Source organism: Triticum urartu, chromosome 1 (assembly GCF_003073215.2).
Source record: "Triticum urartu cultivar G1812 chromosome 1, Tu2.1, whole genome shotgun sequence".
Classification (NCBI taxonomy): domain Eukaryota; kingdom Viridiplantae; phylum Streptophyta; class Magnoliopsida; order Poales; family Poaceae; genus Triticum; species Triticum urartu.
In genome coordinates this window covers 849,311-867,631 of record NC_053022.1, presented here as the reverse complement: position 1 = coordinate 867,631, position 18,321 = coordinate 849,311, and the positions used below count along the sequence as shown (strand labels likewise).

The window sequence follows — 18,321 nt, the reverse complement described above, 5'->3', positions numbered from 1 at the left end:
CGACGAGCGGACACCGCCGGGGCCGCAACTTGCCGGCGGTGGCCAGCGGGCCGGAGCATGGAAAGACAGTATTTCTTTTTGGGCTGTGTCCGCCCCTTGCCGGCCCACAGCCGGGAACTACAGGCGAGTGCTACTTGTTGCTCGCTAAAAGCGATAATGGTAAAACACTAGATTTTTCTCCATTTTCTCAAAAAAATAAACTAGATTCATTCAATTTATTGTGAAATCAAAATTTTCTTATTGATTGAAAGGGAATTTAATTACAGTATCTACTTTGTGAATAGTCCTAAATCAGAATGTCAGTCTTCCCAAGCTATGTCTCACCTCTGAAGTTCTAGATTTCCAATATCGGCTTGTTTGGATTTCTCATGTTCGCATCCTTGGTAAGAAAAAATATTTATTCTGGTTCAGATAATAAATTTGATTGACCAGTATTCATCTAGAAAAAAAAATCAAAATCATTGATCCAAGTTTGTGGTAAAAGAGAAAGAAAGTTCGACAACTAAACAGGTAACTTATTGAAATTGATTGCTGACAGTGCTAGAATTTTTTTCATCTCGTAACTTCAACTCCCTCTATAAAGAAATATACGAGCCTCTAGATCACTACTTTAGTGATCTTAGCGCTCTTATAATTTTTTTAGAGGGAGTACTTTACATTTCGATCTTGGCGGGCCAAGTCGATGTCAGAGGGCCTTTAGTCCCGGTTCTGGAACCGGGACAAAACAAACGGGACTAATGCCCATTATCTTTAGACCCGGTTGGCTTATGAACCGGGACTAAAGGAGTTCCACGTGGCTGCTGTCCAGGACTAAAGGAATTTTTTTTGAAAAAATGATTTTTTTCGAATTTCCAATTTCTCAATTATTTGACAATTTAATCTCTAATCACCCTCATCACTGCTCAACTCATTCCAAATCGTCTAACTTCCCGGCTGGTCACCCATCCTCTCACTACTACAGCTTAAGCACGCTTAACTTCCGAATTCTATTCCCCCTAGTTTCCAAGTCTGCACTTGTTGTTTTCCTAACAATAGTAAGCTATCAATCCTATTAACCCTTAGGAGTTGAACTTGAGCATAAAGTCACACGTTTCACCGTTTGAGTTTGAAACTATTATTCTAAAAAATGATGATTATTTTGTAACACTAATATTTCTTGAATAAGTAGTTTGACAAAAAATTCAAAAAAACTTAAATTTGAGGATAACTTATTTTCCTTTCAGAATTTAAGGATTCTAAAAATTTCCAAAACGACATACGGCAGTCGAAATCGGAACCGGATTTTCGTTCTGAACATTTTGATATATTATACGTTTTTTTCGACATCGTATGCAAAATCTATAGCTGTTTACATTTTCATAACACTTTTTTTGCAAAACATGTCGAAATTTATGTATAACTTTTGTGTTCCGTACATTAATGTATTGATGGGAATTCCTACCAATCCATTGTAAAAATAGGCGGGCGCGGCAACGCTCACCTTCGATGGTCTAGTACCATATGTTGCCGTGTCCAGGACATCCGTTCTCTAATTCCTGTGTCATTTTTCCACAGGCACGAGGAAAGAAAAAAGAGGTAGAGATGACGATAATGAAGAATAAAAACAGGCAGCCGAGCAGTAGCTGCCTAAGGAAAGAAAAGAGGCAGACACGGAAGAATAGTCATCCAGAAGTATCTTCCACTCAACTGTTGCGTGTTGACTGACTAAGACCTCATAACACTGGACGACACATTCTTAAATATTCACCAACAGTATCCACGGAATCACATCCCCCAACCAATACACAACATGCAAACACTAGGCAGCAAAATGGGATCTTCCTCAACACCATCTTGGAAACTTATTGTGCTTTATCTTCATCGCATTCATGCAAGTGTTTACTGCCGTTTCTGTTATGTTGTATTGTACATCTCTATGCACTACTAGGATCTACCAAAGTATGGAGACGACAGTAATAATTCGCACACATTTGATTACTTATAAATTACGAACGACATACCTAGGAGTATTGCCGTGTTGGCTGTTACACAGCAATCAACACGTACATCGATAGAATTCCACCATGGAATTTTCCCACAATTAATCTTTTGTTCTACAATGTAGCAACTGAAAAGCGAAAAGGGAAACATTAGTACTATAGAATAGCTTAACACAAACTGCTTCAATATATGTACGGAGTTGCCATAACATAAGCAGTTACAAGTTACATGATGAAATAAACAATAAATACTAGTATGAAACCAATTACAGGAGATACCATAAAATAAAAACTCTAATATTATGTCCACTCAAGTCCACTCAGTGCATAAGTTTTAGACGGAGGAGAATTAATTGGGAAAGATATGAGTAGATGTGCACCCTGAGCGCCCTTCCATCCCTACCTTCAATTGCTTTCTAGGAATAGTTCCTGTGTAATTTTTTCCACAAGCATGAGGAAAAAGTAAAAACAGGAAAACATGGCGACATTGAAGAAGAGAAACACGGAGCCCAGCAGCAGCTGCCAAAGGAAAGAAAAAAGGGGCAGAGATGGCGATAAATAGCGAAGAATAGTCAACCAAGCAGCAGCTTGCACTCTGTTGTGTGTTCTCGGAATGTATTGTGTGTTGACTGAATGAGGACCTCATGACAATATGGAGGACACACTACTTAGAAATCAATAGTTGCCCTCGATGGAAACGTCGACTCCCACTAAAAGAGCATCACCAAAAAGCCTAGAATAAATTCAAAAAATACAAGCACTCATACCAAGTCTAGGGCTTGAATTCGGGTGGGCACGAAAAACCCAACCAAGCTATGCTCATTTCGTGCTCCTTGAACTCTCAATCTAGTGTGAGAAGGGCATGCGGGTAGTCTAGGGCAAAGACTTGAGCATGGTCCACGGTTTGGCCTTGGCATGCCTTGACAAAATGATGCAGTATATCACGTCTTGGTCCCTTGGTGGTGTGACCGGGAAGGAGTGCCTGCTTTGTTTGGCTTTCACGCCGAGCGCCATCCTTCTGCATGGTTACAGCCGGTGGAGTGACCGACGGAGCCGGCTTCGACGGGATGTTCGGTGGTGGTTCCCTTGATTTGGCTGTCAGGCTTCGCGTTCCAGGCTCCCCCATGCCTCCCGTCCACATGAGGGGCCGTTTGATGGATATCCTTGTGTTCCGGTGATGGTCGGAGTGTGTCCCACATCGGTGCATCTGTTAGGATGCTCGTTGTCTACTTGGATAGATATGGCATTGCAACTGCTCGATGTGTGGACTTCACTTTTACCCGTGTTTTGGGTAGTGATCAACACATTGCAGCAAGACTTATTCTCTGGAAAGTTGGTGAATTCTTCTCATCGAGTACCAGATCTCGAGTTCCACGGCAAAAACCCGAGGTTCGACCTTCTCTGGTTGTACATGGCAGCGGTGGGCTGCTCCCTTGTTGAAGGCACTGCCTGGATCATACTTGATCTTTCTCTTCTGGGTGAAAACACTACTCGTCTATGTGGTTGGATCCTGTGACGACGGCGTTCATGCACCGTCTCCTTGCTAAAGGGGTCGTTGTTGAGGGAACTCGTCATACCGGTGTTGCCGATAGAGGTGGTAGTAGCTGATATTTTGTTGCAGTGAGTTGTTCGCCTCGCCCAGACCCTATGGGTTGTTTCCTTCTTTCCATTGGTTTTTTTGTTTGGTGGTTGTGTACATCTTAATTATGCAGAGGCCGGATATGTGCTCGTTATATTTTATATGGAAAACGCTATCCTTCAGCCGGCTGATGCACGCGCAGCGTCCGTCGCCTGCGTAGCCGTCGGATTGATCTTGATCGAGCGCTCATGCTGGCCACAAGTACCGTGCAATCAATTTTTTTAGAATTTTTTTTTGCAACAAGCATATTGTTCAGAAAGTTTCTGCAACAAAGGTCTTGTTTTTTTTTTTTGAAAAGAGGGGACTCCCCGGCCTCTGCATCGAGTGATGCATACGGCCATCTTATTAACCAAATAAAGCAGTGCCACCATGGTTACAAGGTCTCCAAAAGTAATAAAAAACAAAGAAAGCTCACACAGAGCCAAAAAGGGCTAAAAACACAAACTAGCCACAAAAAGACGCCACAACCGGCTGGCTAAAAAAAGATAGGTAAACTAATTGCCTATCCTATTACATGACCGCCATCCAAACCGGTTGAAGATATCCCGAGCTACCATCTCCCAGCGGAAAGATCCAGTAACCAAATGCTCCCTTGCCTCCATCGGAGTGAGTAGCGACCACGAACGGATCACTGCCGTGGCTCGGAATATAACCTGCAAAAAAATGGATACGTGATATTCTATTAAAAACCAAATCATTTCTGCAAGTCCAGATAGTCCACAACAAAGCGCAAACTCCAACCCGAATGTGTCTCGCTAAGTCAGGCTCAATCCCATTAAGCCATGTCCCAAATAACGCGTTGACAGAATTTGGTGGATTGATATTAAAAGCAATGTGGACCGTCCACCAAAGGACTTTGGCCAACGGGCAATCAAAAAAGAGGTGTTTGATTGTCTCATCCCGATCACAGAAACTACACCTAATAGGTCCTGTCCAATTACGCTTTATCAAGTTGTCCTTGGTTAAAATAACTTGTTTATGGACAAACCACATAAACACTTTTATTTTCAAAGGAACTTTGACATCCCAAACATGCTTGGGGGTAGGAATGGAGTTTGAATTAATAACATCAATATACATTGATTTAACTGTGAATACTCCAGACTTAGTCAGTTTCCAGCGTAATTCCACTAGTAGAAAAGGGTCAAATGTGAAGCACATTAGTGCCGGTTTGAATTTGAGCCGGCAGTAATGTGACCATTAGTGCCGGTTCCAACGGCTAGGCGGGCGGGCATCATTAGTACCGGTTCGTGGGTAACCTTTAGTACCGGTTCATGCCACGAACCGGTACTAATGAGGTTGTGTCAGGCTATGGTCAGTCTGGGGCCCCCACGAAGACCTTTAGTACCGGTTCATGCCATGAACCTGTACTAGAGTTTCTTTGTAAGCTGATTTTTAGTCCCACCTCGCCAAGAGAGAGGCAGCATGAGCGGTTTATAAGCCGTGAGTGCACAGACAATGACGAAGAGTTGCAATGCTCACCTACATGTTGATTAGCTTCAAGCCTTGCAGAATAGCATAGATTGCACTGAGCTATGTGTAGTGCAGTCTACACTATTCCGAATGGCTTGAAGCAAATTAACCCGCATTGCACCTCTTTTTTATTTTTAATAACTTATTTGAACTCCGGACTTCTTTTGTGTTTAGTATGCAGCATTCAAAGCGACGTCATCAATTTCCAACATGTTCTGACATCATTTGTTGTTTCTCGGTCATTTACCTAATTGTTTAGAGAGCTAAATAACCGTGAAATTGAAAATCACTACAAAATGAATCCTGAAAATGTTGAAACTTGGCATGGTATCATCATATAACCCGCATAGCATGCGCGAAAGAGTAGAGAGGGTCACGGCAAAAACTGGACGCACTTCGTGTACAAACTGGACAAACTCTTTCAGAGTATCAGGGTTTCGGACGAGAACTCATCTGTTACATGGCCACTTCAATGTTTTTTAAACTTATTTGAACTCCGGACTTCTTTTGTGTTTAGTATGCAGCATTCAAAGCGACGTTATCAATTTCCAACATGTTCTGACATCATTTGTTGTTTTCAGTCATTTACCTAATTGTTTAGAGAGCTAAATGACCGTGAAATTGAAAATCGCTACAAAATGAATCATGAAAATGTTGAAACTTGGCACGGTATCATCATATCACCCGCATAGCATGCGCGAAAGAGTAGAGAGGGTCACGGCAAAAACTGGATGCACTTCGTGTACAAACTGGACATACTCTTTCGGAGTATCAGGGTTTCGGACGAGAACTCATCTGTTACACGGCCACTTCAATGTTTTTTAAACTTATTTGAACTCCGGACTTCTTTTGTGTTTAGTATGCAGCATTCAAAGCGACGTCATCAATTTCTAACATGTTCTGACATCATTTGTTGTTTTTCGGTCATTTACCTAATTGTTTAGAGAGCTAAATGACCGTGAAATTGAAAATCGCTACAAAATGAATCCTGAAAATGTTGAAACTTGGCACGGTATCATCATATCACCCGCATAGCATGCGCGAAAGAGTAGAGAGGGTCACGGCAAAAACTGGACGCACTTCATGGACAAACTAGACATACTCTTTCGAAGTATCAGGGTTTCAGACGAGAACTCATCTGTTACACGGCCACTTCAATGTTTTTTAAACTTATTTGAACTCCGGACTTCTTTTGTGTTTAGTATGCAGCATTCAAAGCGACGTCATCAATTTCCAACATGTTCTGACATCATTTGTTATTTTTCGGCCATTTACCTAATTGTTTAGAGAGCTAAATGACCGTGAAATTGAAAATCACTACAAAATGAATCCTGAAAATGTTGAAACTTGGCATGCTATCATCATATCACCCACATAGCATGCGCGAAAGAGTAGAGAGGGTCACGGCAAAAACTGGACGCACTTCGTGTACAAACTGGACAAACTCTTTGAGAGTATCAGGGTTTCGGACGAGAACTCATCTGTTACACGGCCACTTCAATGTTTTTTAAACTTATTTGAACTCCGGACTTCGTTTGTGTTTAGTATGCAGCATTCAAAGCGACGTCATCAATTTCCAACATGTTCTGACATTATTTGTTGTTTTTCGGTCATTTACCTAATTGTTTTAGAGAGCTAAATGACCGTGAAATTGAAAATCACTACAAAATGAATCCTGAAAATGTTGAAACTTGGCATGGTATCATCATATCACCCGCATAGCATGCGCGAAAGAGTAGAGAGGGTCACAGCAAAAACTGGACGCACTTCGTGTACAAATTGGACAAACTCTTTCGGAGTATCAGGGTTTCGGACGAGAACTCATCTGTTACATGGCCACTTCAATATTTTTTAAACTTATTTGAACTCCGGACATCTTTTGTGTTTAGTATGCAGCATTCAAAGTGACATCATCAATTTCCAACATGTTCTGACATCATTTGTTGTTTTTCGGCCATTTACCTAATTGTTTAGAGAGCTAAATGACCGTGAAATTGAAAATCACTACAAAATGAATCCTAAAAATGTTGAAACTTGGCATGGTATCATCATATTACCCGCATAGCATGCGCTAAAGAGTAGAGAGGGTCACGGCAAAAACTGGACGCACTTCGTGTACAAACTGGACAAACTCTTTCAGAGTATCAGGGTTTCGTACGAGAACTCATCTGTTACATGGCCAACTTCAATGTTTTTTAAACTTATTTGAACTCCGGACTTCTTTTGTGTTCAGTATGCAGCATTCAAAGCGACGTCATCAATTTCCAACATGTTCTGACATCATTTGTTGTTTTTCGGTCATTTACCTAATTGTTCAGTATGCAGCATTCAATTTCCAGAAGAAAATAAATAGAAGAAAAGAAATAATGCAGAAAATAAAAAAATATACAAAAAAATTACTCAAAAATAAATAGAAGAAAATAAATAATGCAGAAAAGAAAAAACTATATAAAAACTACTCAAAAATAAATAGAAGAAAATAAATAATGCAGAAAAGAAAAAACTATATAAAAAATTTGTTGGCGCGCTGCCCAATGGGCCTGCCAGACCTAGGGTGTGCAAATGCAGGCCCAAAAGGCCCAGCAGGCTCACAGGGCAGCTCGCCTAATTAATTAGGCCCAGAAGCCTGCTATATAGAGGAGTTCGAAGAGGTAGCCGCGGCTGGGTTTATAAACCAGTGCGCCTGCCCTTCGCCCGGCGAGGTGGGACTAAACTTTGGGGTGGCAACGCGAGGCCCTTAGTACCGGTTGGTGGCTCCAACCGGTACTATAGACCACCCTTTAGTACCGGTTGGAACCACCAACCGGTACTAAAGGCCTGCTCTTCCGGCCTCTCGGCCTAGCTAAAGTTGGACTTTAGTACCGGTTGGTGGCTCCAACCGGTACTAAAGGCCTCTCCTATATATATAACACTTACGAAAATTCAGTTAGATCTCCCCACTTCTTTCGTCCAATCTCTCGCGCGCCGCTCGAACCCGTCCTCGCCGCCCGTCGCCCGTCGTCCGTCGTCGTCGTCGCTGTCCCCGCCGCCGCCCGTCGTCGTTGCCGTCTCGCGCCGCCGCCCCGAACGCCGCGCGCCGCCGTCCGTCGTCGTCCCGCCGCGGTCCCGTACGTCTCTCGCTCTCGCGTATACCCGCCGCGCCGCCGTCCGTCGTCGTCGCACCCGGCCCGTATGGCGGCGCCCCCGCCTGTACGTACGCCGCCGCTCCCGCCCCGTACGCCGGCGCCCCCGCTCGTACGTACGGGGCGGCGGCGTACGGGGCCACACACATACACACACATGCATATATACATACACACACACATACACACACATACACACACACATTTTTTTACTTATTTTCTATTTTTTAGAAAAGTTAATTAGATGATCGAATGTTTGATTAATGTCGAATGTTAGATGAATTAGCTAGATAGAAAATTGTCGAACTAGAGATTTGAACTAGTTGAATAATTAATATAACTACTTTATTTTTAGTAAGAAAATTATCGAACTAGTTTATTTAGGTATATGAGATTTGAACTAGTTCAATAATTAATATAACTAGTTTATTTTTAGTAAGAAAATTGTCGAACTAGTTTATTTAGTTATATGAGATTTGAACTAGTTCAATAATTAATATAACTAGTTTATTTAGGTATATGAGATTTTAACTAGTTCAATAATTAATATAACTAGTTTATTTTTAGTAAGAAAATTTAGGTATCTGAGATTTGATGATCTAATTAAAATATTATTTGTTAATGAGTTTTTCTGTTTATTTAATTTTTTATATATTTTGAGTTTATATAAATATTAGATTAATGTCGAATGTTAGATGAATTAGATAGAAAAGTTAAATATATAATAATGTCAATTGTTAGAGATAAATATAGTTAGATATATTAATGTCAAATGTTAGATGAATATATATTTGGCTAGATATTAATTAATGTTAGATAGTAATAGGTGTTTAATGTTTCACCTATATGAACATAGGAAATGTCATCTGACGACGAAAAAAATTTCATTATGTGCGAACACTGTGAAGACCAGCGCGGCCTGTGCGACAGAAATTTCCTTGTTGATGGTAGGCGCATCAGCATCAAGCTGGATGAGACATTCGAAGTTGATACAGTAAGTCACTTTGGCAATTATTATTTGAATGCAAAACTTATGCTTCATTTGCTTCAACTTATAAATTTAAATTTTCACTATTCTGCTAGCGCATCCCCTGCCATGCAAGAATTTTTGTCTTGGATAAGATAGGTTTTAGTGCTATAGATGATATGGAGGTAAAGAGAGTTTACTTGAAGACGGAGCATGGGTATACTTTCAACGTCAAATTATATAATGGAGACACAGACACCCATTTTGAATACAAAGCTTGGCAAGCACTATGGAAGGCTTATGCATTTGAGCCTGGTATGGTTGTCACCTTTGATATTCGTCCGGAAGATGATATTGAAGGTAATATAGACATCTGGTCGATGTGCAAACACCTCCAGTTCTACCATTATGTGAGTTTTTCTCAACCATGCGTGCATATGTTTATGTCTTTGATAAAGTTTATTCAAAAATAGGTGACAACTAATTTGTATTGTCAGCTTATTTCGGTTCAAGCAAACATGTCCGGCACTTGGTAGACAGGACCTACTACTGCCCCGGGGATCAACTAAACTGCGAGGAGATAAGTCATTATGTTTCATGGCTTGAGGATCTTAATACTGTCAAGACAAAAAAAAATTCTGAACTTAGAAATGTTAGTACTCAAAACGTGCGACCAATGGTGATCGTATTGAACTACGGTCACATCTATAATCGAAAGATGGTAAGATTTTAACTATTTGTCCTTAATTAGTGCATCTTTTACATACATTATTTTTGAAGCTAAACTTTCATTGCTTAGTATATTAATTACTATACGATGTTCTTCAACAGGGACTTCCGATGACAGTTGTGTCTTAGTGGATCGAGACTAAAGGTGACATGTCAATGGTTAGCTTACGGCCAAGATATCCTACATTGCACATGAGTGCATTCAGGATTTCTGAAAGCGAAGAATGCTTAATAGTGAAAGATTGGAGCAAAATTGTTAACGATCGCAGAGAAGTACTAGGGGGCAGCAAGGAGAAGCGCAACCCAAGATTAGGAGACAGATTCATCTGCATGCTCCAGTATGATGAATCAGGAGAGCTATACATGTTCTATGCTATTCTACCTAAGAGGGAGTAGCACTAGTTCATGCTCTTAATTAGTGTCTCATGTCCGTGTCCTGAACTTCGATGTTGGTGATGATTATGTTGAACTCGATGATATCTTTGCTTCTGTTAGAAAGTGAATGTTTCCTCTTTAAGCTAGCCAATGTTGGTGATGATTAGATAGCTAGAGTTAATGACTATGATGATTAAATAGTGGTAATTAGACGACTACGATGATTTTTAGCTGGCTAGAGTTTATTTATTTATTAATATGCGATGATGATGATGATGATGATGATGATGACGACGACTACAACTCATTATAACGTAAAACAATCCTAAATTAAATTGATAACACAAATTTAATTGAAAAATACAAAATAAAACAAAAACCCACAAACATTTAGTACCGGTTGGCTCCAACCGGTACTAAAGGGCTCCAACCGGTACTAAAGGGCTCCCGGCCCCCGGAGCTGGCTCGTGCCACGTGGTTTCCCTTTAGCACCGGGTCGTGCTGAACCGGTACTAAAGGGGGGGCCCTTTAGTGACCACACTTTAGTGCCGGTTATGGAACCGGCACTAAAGGGCCTTACGAACCGGTGCTATTGCCCAGTTCTGCACTAGTGTTCATCGGGTTGTTGAGAAAGCTGAACCTCCATCAGTCTCCTAACTAGATGGAGCCATTCTTCCCAATGATTGCCCGCTAGCGACCATCGAAACTGAATATTAAGGGGGATAGATTGAAATACCGATGCGACGAACACCTCACGTCGTTGAAAAATACGGTATAAAGACGGATATTGAATGGCCAAGGGTGTCTCGCCGAGCCAAGTATCCTCGCAGAAACATGTACTAGCGCCGTTTCCAATAACAAACTTCATCCTATTAAACAAAGATTGTTTGACTTTCATCAGTCCTTTCCAGAAAGGCGAGTCAGTCGGCCTGACTGTGACCTGGGACAAAGTTTTTGTCTGGAGGTACTTGCTGCGAAGGATTTGAGCCCACATGGCATCAGTCTCCGATGAGAGCTTCCACAACCACTTGCTAAGAAGGCATCTGTTCTTAACTTCTAGATACTCAATACCAAGACCCCTTGGTCTTTCGGTCTACAGATGATATCCCATTTAGCAAGCCGATATTTTCTTTTAAGCTCATCACCCTGCCAAAAGAAACGCGATCGATAAAAGTCCAGTCTTTTCCTAACACCAACTGGGACCTCAAAGAACGATAAGTGAAACATAGGCATACTCGTGAGCACCGAATTTATCAGGATTAATCGGCCTCCGTATCACATGAGCTTACCCTTCCAGCGACTCAGTTTCTTCTCAAATCGGTCCTTGATGCACTTCCATTCTCTGTTTGTCAGCCTACGATGGTGGATTGGAATACCGAGGTAAGAGAAGGGTAGATCTCCCAACTCGCACCCAAACAATTGCCTATAAGCCTCCTGTTCGTCTTTGGCTCTACCAAAACAGAACAGCTCGCTCTTATGAAAGTTAATCTTTAACCCGGTCAATTGTTCAAATAGGCATAACACAAGCTTCATATTTCTCGCTTTGCCAAGTCATGCTCCATAAAGATAATTGTATGATCAGCGTACTGAAGGATGGATACACCTCCATCAACCAGATGAGGTACCAATCCACCTACTTGACCATTTTCCTTAGCCCTTCCTATCAAAATTGCTAACATATCCACCACAATGTTAAATAGGATAGGGGACATCGGATCTCCTTGTCTTAGGCCTTTATGTGTCTGGAAGTAATGACCTATATCGTCATTTACTTTAATTCCCACACTACCTTTTTGCGTAAATGATTCAACCTGTCGGCGCCAGGCTTCATGGAAACCTTTCATACGCAATGCCTGTTGGAGGAATGACCATTTGACCTTATCGTACGCTTTCTCGAAATCCACCTTAAAAATCACTCCATCTAATTTTTTGGAATGGATTTCATGGAGCGTTTCATGCAGGACGACCACCCCTTCAAGGATATTTCTGTCCGACATGAAAGCAGTTTGGGACTGTTGCACCACAGAATGCACAATCCGTGTGAGCCTATTAGTCCAGACCTTGGTGAAGATTTTGAAACTAACATTGAGGAGGCAGATCGGTCTGAACTGCTCAATTCTCACAGCATCCGTTTTCTTAGGAAGCAGTGTGATAGTTCCAAAATTCAAGTGAAATAAGTGGAGCTGTCCAGAGAACAGATCATGGAACATAGGTAGCAAATCCCCCTTAATAATGTGCCAGCACTTTTTATAGAACTCGACCGGGAATCCATCCGGTCTGGGAGCCTTATTGTTCTTCATCTGTGCAATAGTATCAAACACCTCCTTCTCTGAGAACGGGGCAACCAGAATATCATTGTCGGCAGCCGATAGTTGAGGCACATCCTCAATTCTGGACTCGTCGAGGGACACAAAATTATCCTCTGGAGGTCCAAATAACTGCCTATAATACTCGGTAATATATGTTTTTAGGTTATCCTGTCCTAAAATAGTGCCCTCATCTTGTTCAAGTTGAAAGATTCGCTTCTTTCTGTGCTTACCATTAGCAATCAAATGAAAGAGTTGAGTATTCGCGTCCCCTTGGACCACTTTGCGGATCTTAGCTTGCAAAGCCCACTTCAATTCTTCTTCGCGGAGCAGTTCTTTCAACCTCTTCTCCGCCTCAGTTTTAACCTAGAAGCTCAGCTGGCAGCAAAATCGTGGATTCGGCCTTTATGTCTAGGGCCTGTTAAGAGAAAGGAGTCTATCCTTTTCAATCTTATACACACCACTGAGGTGCTTATCCCAACCCCGTAAGAAACTTCTCAAATGCCTAATCTTATTCTGCCAACGCTCGACCGCAGTCGTACCTCCTGCACCCCTAGCCCATTCCCTGGCAATCAGGTCCAAGAACCCCTCGCGTTCGAACCATGACATCTCGAAAGAAAAGGTGTTTTTGTTACCCACGTGGTTCAGCTCCCCTGAGTCCACGAACAAGGGTGTGTGATCGGATATTCCCCGCGAGAGAGCTTGCACCGTAACCAGAGGGAACTTTTGTTCCCACTCCACGCTCGCGAGAACTCGATCAAGTTTTTCGTAAGTTGGGTTTGGCAGAGCATTAGCCTAGGTAAACTTTCGACCAGAAAGCTCTATCTCCCTCAGATCCAAGCTTTCAATAATGGTATTGAACATAAACGACCACCTGCCATCAAAGTTATCATTATTCTTCTCCTCTCTCCTCCTAATGATATTGAAATCACCCCCAACTAAAACTCGAAGTTGTTCTGACCCAAAGATTCGAAAAAGGTCCGCCAGAAACTCCGGTTTAAGCTCGGGCTGTGCGGCACCATAAACCGCCACCAAAGCTCAGTTGAAACCATCTACTTTAGACCTTACTCGAAACTTTACCGCGAAGTTGCCCATCACTACACTTCGGACTTCAAGCGAATCGCATCTCACACCTAGCAAGATACCACCCGATCTTCCTCGCGGAGGGAGGCAATGCCAATAGAAATCAATACCACCCGCAAGACAGGAAAGAAACTAGGGAGCAAAGTTTTCTCTACCAGTCTCCGATAGAGCAATGAAATCTAAACGCTGCTCTAAAGATGCCTCAGCAAGAAACCTTTTTTTAGCCAAGTCCTTTAGACCTCTGCTATTCCAAATGATTCCTTTCATATTTCGTCATGGAATTTTTTAGTAGTCCGAATCCTAGCACTCCTACGAACTGCAGAATCGGGATAGATCTTCCGTTTCCACTTGCGCTTTGGTTTACTAGGCTCTGACGCCCGGTCCTCATAACCGGGTGCAACGATACTACCAGCGGCATTCTCTAGGGGCACATCATCGTCCTCAGACTCATGATTGGGGGGTGCTAGATCCTCACATAGATTATCGAGCACTCTAACCCCTAACGCATCAATCTCATCATCATTCATTGGTTTAATCGCTGCAAGATTACGAATAGTCTCTAAGGCACGCTCCGCCTCCAAATCTAATAGATCATTCACCGAATTGGAAATCTCACTATCAGTATCACCTAGTGAAACTCCTAATTGGTTTGCATTATTTATAATCTTCTCATTAGAAAAATGCAATAAAGAATTAGAAATGTTGACGGTCATACCAGAAGAGATCGCAGCATCCTGAAGCTTGGCCGCCCTCATAGCGCACCGCTGCTGCATATCATCAACCTCCGGAAGCTCGTGAATGCGAGCACTCATCCGCCTCCCCGTCGAGACTGGGTCCGGGATCCCGCCAAAAGCAACGACCTCCTCCCTAGTAAAGCCTCGCGCTGAGTCCCTCAAAGGATCAACCAAGGTTACCGGAGGAGGCGGCTGCGGGCTCCCAAGCCCCTCAGACAAATGCCCCACGCCGGGGTCCACAGCCACGGGTACGACAGGAGAGGGAATGGCGGGGGCCGCCTGCCCGCGCCCTCCTGCCGCCCCACCCGCTGGCGCAGAGCGGAGCGCCGTCGTCGTAGGAGACGCGGTCCTCCTGACCGCCGAAGAGGAAGGAGAAGCCAGGGCCACCTGCCCCAGCCCCCCCCCCCCCAAGTGCTGCTGCTGGCGCGGGTGTCGCCGCCACAACCGGAGTAGCAGGAGCCGAGGCCGCCTGCCTCAGGCTCCCTCCCCCAGCGCTGGCCGATCCCAACGTGACCGACGTCACCGGCATCGGGATATGGAGAGGAGAAGTCAAGGCCTGCCCCCACCCCCTCCCCCCAACACCAACTCACAGGCAGCAATCCGTACCGGATCCTCGACCACAAGAGGAGGAAGGGAAAGAGAAGCAACCTCCGGCTCCCCCACCCCAACTCCATCCACAGTCCTCGCCGATGAGGCCCTCACCAAGCGTCCAGGCAAAGAGCTGCCAGCCCCCTCAAAATCCAACAAAGGAAGCGTGCGCTCGAACATATCATCAGAGTCTACCCGGTCACTCCAAAGTCTGGGAGGCGCTGATGCTGGCTCAAAGGATCCAAACCTCAACGAAGTCATACGCACCGATGGCGATTCTGCCGGCTCAACCCCGGTCCCATCCCCGGGCAACTGAGCATCTGGGCGAGAGCCGTTAGACCCCTCTCGTGTCGACTCATCAGTCGGTGCCCCATTGGCTCCCGCACCGCCGTCACCCTCGTGCATATCAACATAATTCCCATTAACCGCATCAGCAAACAGATCAGTGTCCTCAAACTCAATCTCGAGCGGGAACACCTCTCCCCTATAAGTCCAGTTGACCACATCAGGCACGAACTCAATATCCAGAATACTCACTAAAATCCGGGCCACCCCATGAGCCCGGGTAAAAGCCATATCAACTCTCTCCGTCTTCCCAACCATAATACCCAAACTAGCCACAACTCGAACATCCTGCAAAGGCTTAGATGGAGCCCCTACAAACCGCAACTAGACCTGCGTAAGCGGCTTTTCCTTAGGCTCCACCTTCTTCCACTCGTGAAACTCCAGAATGCACGTAGTGCCAGGGACTCTACACAAACCAAAGCTCAACAACCGCTGCAAGTCATCCACCGTGGGGAAATCGACCTTAAAAACATTATCCTCGAGAACAACCAGCTCCCAACAAAAGTCCCCCGGAGCCAGCTCCTGAAGCCTGCGCACGATCTGAGCCTCAATCACCTCGCCCTGGGTAGCTTTCACAACCCCGGTGGTCAAGCTCGGGGTCTCCTCCGGAATCTCTCGCGTAGCCAGTGACTCAAAGAACATAAGCTCAGCACAATAGACTCCATACATAGTCAGCGACGGAGCTTGGTCACGCAAGAACGGGCACTCCCCCGAGGCATGTGATGGCTTGCCACATGACTCACACAGCTCGGCCACGCACTCAGCAATGAAGTGGCCTTTCTCCCCACAACGGTAGCAAAGCATCTTTTCCTTCTTGCGCGCATACTTGGACACCCTCTCAGCATCTGACCTGTCGGTAACCTCAGCCACAGTCGCAGCCTCAGGAACCTCAACACTGGCCAAGGCAGTCACCACCTCCATCGCCTGGGAAGGAAGATCAGTAGACACATGGTCGGCCTCCAGTGCTAACGCCGCATGGTCAACAACTACTGGAGGCGGAGGCGGTCGGCGAAACCTCCCACGGTCCCCACCCCGACCACCACGATGGCCCCGATAGCCTCCTCTCTGGCGGTAGTCCGGGCCTGAGGCTCCCTCAACAAATCTGCCTGGAGGGCCGAGAAACGGTCTCTCAGCAGACCCATCACTCTGCCAGGCATAGCCATGACCTCCTCCCGTGGACGAGGAACCACGATGCCGTCCATCACCATACGAATCATACCCATCATCCCCCCACTGGCCTCAGGGCGCATCACTGGGCTCTCTATTGGTAGAATTCTATCTCGTCTGAGTCGGACCCGACTGTTACTGCGCCGGCCTCGCGACGTAGTGGGGCGGAGGTGCGGCACGAGGCTGACTGCCCGACGGTGTCGGCACACCCCCAAGGGTAGTACCACCGCGGCCAGCAGGAACCACACCGGTCACGCCCGGCGCAATAGGCCGAGGCCCTCCACGACCCGCAGGCGGCTGAGCGGCGGGTACCGCGCCCGGCGCCGGAGGCCTCAGCCCGCCCCGACCAGCAGCCGGCTGTAAGGGCACATGCCCCGGAGGCCGCACGCCCAAGGGGCCAACTCCTCTGCCCGGGTGACCCTGCACAACGCCCCCTTCCGTCGGCGGCCTCTGGCCAGGCGGCGCCAGGACTCCACGTCCGGCACCCGTCGCCGGCGGCGGAGCCGCCCCACCCCATCCCGTTGGACCGGATGAGGCCTTCTTGGCTGGCGGCGGCGCAGCCCCGCTGCCGGCCATGTCCAGCAGTGGCCGGATCCTCCTAGCCCGACGAACTCCACAGACCGGGAAACCCCTCATCCTGTGCTTGCGAACCCTAGGACCAGGAGGCGACGGCGCACGAGCGAGAGAAACATGATCGCCCTCGTACGTGCATGGGACCTCGATATAGGTAGGAGTATGGCCCGGTACAGCCTGGGCCTCATACCCATCTGTCCCCGGCCCAACACCTCGCGGACCTGGTTCGCTCCGAACCGGCCCAACACCACCCAGCAGCTGATTCAAATGCTGCGATCTCGCGAGCGAGATCCCGGTCACCAATGCGGCCGTCACGGGCGCCGCCATTGCCTGACTAAGGGCGCGCCGCCTCGCGTTCTTTCTCTTCTTGATAGTGATCCAAGACTCCGGCCTAATCAAATCGAATAACGTAAGATTCGGAAGACTCACCTTAGGTAGGGGACCCTTCCATGGTCTGAGCGCCGACGCCGCCGTCTTCTGATGAACTACACGTCGGATCATCTCATTCCTCTCGCCCGCGTGAAGACCGATACGCGCCGGATCGTCCAGTGGCAGAACCCGATCGATCGTCGTGGCCACTTCATCTTCGCTATAACCTGAATGGAAAAATTCGCAAATGAGATCTGAGGGCGTAGGAGAGGGCGGCGACTCCACCGGGGATGCATCCCCATCGTCGTCCGCGTCTTCCTCGTCGGACTCAGCGAGAGCCCAGAAGCGCCCGCCGACGCGCCGACGGTCACCGGCGGCGGACGGCGCCGTCGCGGTCGGGGGCCCGGACGCCCGCCCAGTCGCCCTCATGTCTCTCATATGTTGACTCCAGAAAGAAAAATAACAATTCAACTATGAAGATTTTTTTCTTCTGCAACATGCAACATGAGTCGTGTTTCAGAAACATAGTCCCGATTGCAGACCTGGAGGAGCGCCCGGCGTTAGAGCGTACGAGGCCAAGCATCGCAATACGACACATGTTTTAGAAACATAGCTTCGGTTGGGCGTGAGAGCTCGTCACAGTCGTATCAGAGTAGAGACAGCTGCTCGGAGTGTTGGGTTGGAGAAGGCACGGCAACTCCGGCGGCCGCCGACGCTCCATGGCTGTCGAGGATATACCCCGTGGCGTAAACCGGCCGGAAGTATAACCCAGCCGGACTGGACGACTCACTGGTAACCTGCGCGGAGCTTGGCGGTTCACGGGCTACCCGCCCGGTCTTGGCGGTTCATTAGTAACCCGGCGGGCGGGTCAG

At 46.1% G+C, this 18,321-nt stretch overlaps 1 pseudogene; it reads right to left on the bottom strand.

The window, feature by feature from the left end:
- Positions 1 to 4,157: 4,157 nt before the first annotated feature.
- Positions 4,158 to 16,261, bottom strand: LOC125540772 (annotated as a pseudogene).
- Between the last annotated feature and the right edge of the window lie 2,060 nt (positions 16,262 to 18,321).